This window comes from Scyliorhinus canicula, chromosome 21, assembly GCF_902713615.1.
Source record: "Scyliorhinus canicula chromosome 21, sScyCan1.1, whole genome shotgun sequence".
In the NCBI taxonomy this organism is placed as follows: domain Eukaryota; kingdom Metazoa; phylum Chordata; class Chondrichthyes; order Carcharhiniformes; family Scyliorhinidae; genus Scyliorhinus; species Scyliorhinus canicula.
The window spans coordinates 33,512,630-33,518,238 of NC_052166.1; the positions used below are offsets into that span (position 1 = coordinate 33,512,630).

Below are 5,609 nucleotides of genomic sequence, written 5' to 3' on the forward strand. Positions count from 1 at the left end.
ACTGCCATTAGCACTCTTAAGAACTCTCTCAATTAATGTGTAAGGGCTGGATTCTCCATTCTGGAGGCGAAGTGCTCCTGCCAGCGGAGACTTGCTCCTGGTCTCCACTTCCATGAGGAGTGGCACCCAGGTGCGATTACCTCTGTTTTTCCACGCTTTTTATGTCTGGAGGAGAGCTTGCAGGATTCTGCAGCATTTCAATATTGGGCCACCATTTTGAGCAGGCGGCTCAATACCAAGGTCTGGCAGCTGCTCATCCCCATTCCTCCTATAATGCAAATCCTGACCCTCCCCCCCTCCCCCCGCACCTCTGCTGACAATTAGGGGCATCCTCTCCTCACCACCACGGGAATAACGGGTCACCTCCACGTAGCATGCAAGCATGAGGATGTCCCAGTTCCCCCTCCCCAATGGCTACCCATCAGACCTCCACTATCAGACTTTCAACATCCATCTCAACAGACACACAATCAGAGACACCCCAATCAGAGACCCCCATCAGATACCCAAGAAGACCCCCAGCAAACCCCCCTTCTTAGCACTCCAGCTCAATGCACTACCTTCAGGCAACCCCCCCACTTCTCCTGGTTCAGGACTCCATCTCAATTCCCCACCCCTTTAATGGCAATAACCCCACTCAGGTCTTTTCCTTGGCAGTGCCCATTGCACCCTGGCACTGCCACAGCACCCTGGCAGTGCCCACCTGGCACCCTTGCAATGCAAACCTGGCCCTTGGCAGTGACAACTGGGCACCCTTGCAATGCCAACTTGGCACCTTGACAGTGCCTGTCATGTCGCCGAACACGCTGGGGCTCCAATGGCTTCTAAGCCCCCCATTACCTCTGGTTTCCATTTTTGGAAACCAGTACAGATTCCCGCCAGCCTCATGCTGTGCCCACGAGGCTGTGAATCCCGGAAGCGCTGAGCATATTCAAATGAGTTTAAAGATTGTTTTTCGATTCCATGGGCCAGGAACTTTTCTCTGGGAATAGTGGGCGGTGCCGTGCTCAACAAGGTGATAGAATCATGCCCCAAAACATTTGTTTATGTTGAAATGAATGACACAGAAACATTCATGTTTACACCCCTCCCATCCAGAAAACATTATTTAATTATTGCTTTCTCTTTCCTCTTCTTCAGCCATTTGCTTACCCATGATGTCACACTTTCTTCCATAACTTAATCAACCAGCATCTCTGGCACTATCTTATCTAATGCCATGTATGAGGCATTCACTTGACTTTTTATGTTAAAAATTTTAATAATTTTTCACAGATGTCAATTAAGACAGGGTTTTTCAAACTGCGGGTCATGACCCATGGGTGGGTCGTGGGCGGGTGTCGGGTGGGTCATGGAGCGATCGATCACGGCATTCCCGATCACGCCCAACGACCGCGATTGGCTTTTAAGAATATCGGCCACAACCGACTTTTACGTTGAGAATGCTGGCCACGAGGGATCAGCTTCCGGTGACGTGCCGTTGATTTCTATGTTCTGGTTGCTGAGCGCCGTGGCTCTCCTCTCTGGCGCCATGACTCTGGTGCTGAACGACCTCAACAATGCTTCTCATGCGGAGCTGAGCCAACAGCAAGACCAGCTGTTTCGATATGAGTGTGACAAACTACTGAGATATGGCTGCACTCCGAGGAAAAGGTGATGCTGAGTAAATCATTATGGTTTTTGACGAAATCAAGAAAACTTCATGCGGATTCTGCTTCGTGGAATATTACACACATAGATATGCTGAACAGTGCATGAGATTTATTAATGGAACACGCTCGAATCATCAGAACCGATTGGATACTGGCTTCAAAGAAGGAAGACAGTTTGGACGAGGGAAATCTGGTGGTCAGGTCACATGATGAATATAGGACAGATTATAACGTTGACAGAGGTGGATTTGGAAAACTGGTCCAGATGCAGAGAGTCCCAGAACTGAGACAGAAATTCTAAACTTTCACTGACTACATTTGAGATAATGAAGCTAAAATCTTCATAGAAACCTGGGATTGAAGAATACAGCTGACACATTTCTACCCATAGATTTGTGCTGTTAATTCTGTCATTGCTCAATTGACTCTTTTTTTTTGGTATAAATTTAGAGTACCCAATTAGTTTTTTTTCAATTAAGGAGCAATTTAGCGTGGCCAATCCACCTACTCTGCACATCTTTGGGTTATGGGAATGAAACCCACGCAGACACAGGGAGAATGTGCAAACTCCACCTGGACAATGACCCAGAGCCGGGATCGAACCTGGGACCTCGGCGCCGTGAGGCAGCAGTGCTAACCCACTGCGCCACCGTGTTGCCCTCAATTAACTCTTTTTAACAGTTTCAAAAAAGAAGCGCCCACCTTCTGAAATGCAATCATTGTGTCCAATTTTGGTTCTTTTTAAAGTTGTAATTTTTGTCACTCCTAATAAAAACAGATTAAAAATTTGAAAAAAATAGAGTGCTGACTGCGATCGGGTTTTAAATACAAATGTGGCAGACTTCCTGCCCAGTACATACACTGACGACACACGCCCTGTACATCTGCCTTCGGTGCAAAATCACAGACGTGTGATTTTCTAGTTGCGAACAAGCAAGGCAACTGGACTGTGAAGAACTGAAGGTGAATTATTCTGTAATAAGGAAAAGAGGACCAGAGACACAAACAGGTCAGGATCTATCAACTGAATCTGCTGGAGAGAGCTGCTTAGGAGAGTCCACGGCGGGACAAAGCAGTGCTAGTGTGAGCTGTACACAGAGATCCTGGGTCTCTGGTGAATAGCCTATTCAAGACGAAACTGAAATCAGGAACAAAGCAGTATAAAGATGATTTTGTGAGGTATGGCTTTGTTAAATGTGCCAATGCTAATTAGGATGCAAAGTTCATGGGCGGGCTTCTCTGAGCCTCCGCGCCAAAATCGCATTTGTCATGGGGGTGGAGAATGGGTGTGAAACCCACGATTGGGTCCGATGCCACTCCCGCGATTCTCCGGTTGCCAGAGAATCACCGCAAATCGGACGTGCGCGGTCGACGCGCTGCCGTCCGGGGGCCATTGAAAAAGGCCCCGCGCTGATTCTTCAAAATCATCTGGCCAAGTTCCTGCTGGCGTGGTTCTCTCATGGTTCCACTCGGCGGGCACTCGGCGTGGCTGCTGTTGACACAGTCCACGGCCACCCTGGTGGGGGCGGGGGCATCCTTCACCGGGGTGGGGGGGTGGCCTCCAGGATGGGCAGGGTTCTGATTGGGGGCCACCGATCAGCAGGGGCGCGCAGGGTCGGCCATGTCGCATGGGGCAGCTGACCAAGGCCGCCACCATGCGCATGTGAGGACCCCCGACCGGAAGTGCATGCATTGGCCCCGGAGCTGGGAGGAGCACCCGGAGGAAACCCATGCAGACAGGGAGAGAATGTGCAGACAGTGACCCAAGCATTAATCAAATCCAGAACCCTGGCACTGTGAAGCAACAGTACTAACCACTGTGCTACCATTGCCCAACCCTATTTAACATGAAAGAGGAAGGAGGGGTACAACATATCTACTCGTCATTGGGTAATATTGCTGGTATATTTCAGTATTTTGTGGTTGCTTGTCAGAGAACAAATTTTCTTTTTTTTTTGTTTGGTTACTTGCCCTCTATTCTCTTTTTCTCCATAATTTTATACTGTCCTTCATTCCCTCAGACAATGTCAGCTACATCATATCCTTCTCGTCCACTTCTCGATAAGCCCACCCCCATTAGACACAGGCAAACAACGCGGGAAGGTATGTATTGAATAGCACTCCTTTCGTCTCCCCACTGATATCCTTGGTTTAAACTGCAAATTCACCATCTGGTGGAAACCTGAGTATCAATGCCAGTTTTGAATATGTGTCTCCTCGTCAGAAATAAATTGATTTGCGTTCAGTTATAATTTTTCCGACGATAACTAACTACCCCAAGCTGAAACTCAAGTCGTTCAACTCCTGGAAGCTCAAGAGATGTTTTCCAGTAAGTCAGACACTTATCGTTAAAGGCTGTCCATGTTATGCTTGGAATGTTTCGAGAAATTCCAGAATAAATGTTGGAGTAAAGCATCTTTAATGTGAAAAATCCTGGAATTCTGGTTCCAGTAGTTTGCTGAAATCGTGAATCCAAATCTTCCAAGATTATGGCGATAATTGTCATTTACAATGCATTCTCCTCCCCTTGAATATCTTTCCTCAAGGGCTTTTTTGCTCCAAAACATCTGGGATAGCCAACAGCAGGCTTGGGCCATGCATCTGGCTGCAACCCAGGTCGATATTATTAAAACAAATGTACAAGCCAGGGATGAACCACAAGACCACAAGAGGGCTGGAGAGAGAGAGCGGTGTCATTAGCGAGTATGCTGATCAAATCACAGGGCTAGACAATGTCTGGTTCCCACCTGGTGAACGCTCTTGGCTGCAGTGAGCAGAAGAGGGCAGGATCAACGCCAAGCATTCATCATCGACACACTTGGTATTTCCAAAGAATTAAATAGGTGCGGTAGGTGTCTCAGTTAACAGATGGTAACAATGTGTTGAGATGTCGATGTGATTCCTTTATATTCAGCGGCAGCAAGGACATTGGATGGAAGTGAGCTATTTTAAAAAAAAATGATGAATACTGCCAAGGTGTTTCATTCTGATTGTAGAATACACCTCCATCCAAGCTCTCAAAGCCAAACATGTGCGCTGGGAGCTTGCTCCAGCCACATGCAAGATACAAAACATGTCCTGGCTGATTGCATTCTGTTACCATGCTCAGACAAACTGCACTTGTTCGCTGACTTTGATTTGGAGGTTCAAAAACTATCCGTCACAGGTACAGCGAGCAGATTACAGATTAATCAGTGTTTTATCCGCGAGCTCATATTATTCCTATTACCAGGTCCCATCGCCAGTGCAACCTCAGGGACTTAGAAACATTTTAACCGATGGATTTGGACACTGCAGCACACACATGGCTGCCAGTATGTAAACTGTTTGACAGTCTGTGTTATCTTCTGGGGTGTTTCCATTCCTTGGCAAGTTAGCTTCAAAGATCAGTGGCCAATACTTACTTTGCAAAAAAAAACCCATAAAGATGCCATCAAGATTTCTGTTCGGCGGAACATAAAACTCGAGGGATCAGCTTCACGAATCAATATGCTGGCAATTTACGCCCTGACAGCAATTTTGATATCATTGCATTTGAAATTCGATTACTTTTATTCCCTATTTTTTTCCACTTGCTAAGGTGCTGACTCATGCTGAGTCATGGTTTTGAGGCTGCCAGCGGTCCTCACTTGTTCTACAGTGTGTCGGCAGTGTGCGTCGGCAGGCTATTTGACAAAGGAGGGCATCACAGTTCACCCTGCTCTTGCTTCCGTTTGACATCCTGGCGCTTGCATCTTTCAGCATGAGAAGGAACCCCACTAATTGTTTTTTTAAGTCCTCTTCATAGTTCAGAGATGAACTACTTTTTAGAGTTTAATTTCAGATTGATAATTTTAGAATTTTGAGTTATAGATACTGTCAAGGTATGATTTTCAATTATTGAGGAGCCAATCTCCAAATGTTGCAATATCAGCAGCTCAGTGGTCAATGTACATCACGCACATTTTCACAGGCAGG

General features: G+C 46.7%; 1 pseudogene; it reads left to right on the forward strand.

Annotated features, from left to right (window-relative positions):
- The first annotated feature begins 1,531 nt into the window (after window positions 1–1,531).
- On the forward strand, window positions 1,532–1,953 carry LOC119955834 (annotated as a pseudogene).
- The last annotated feature ends 3,656 nt before the right edge of the window (window positions 1,954–5,609 follow it).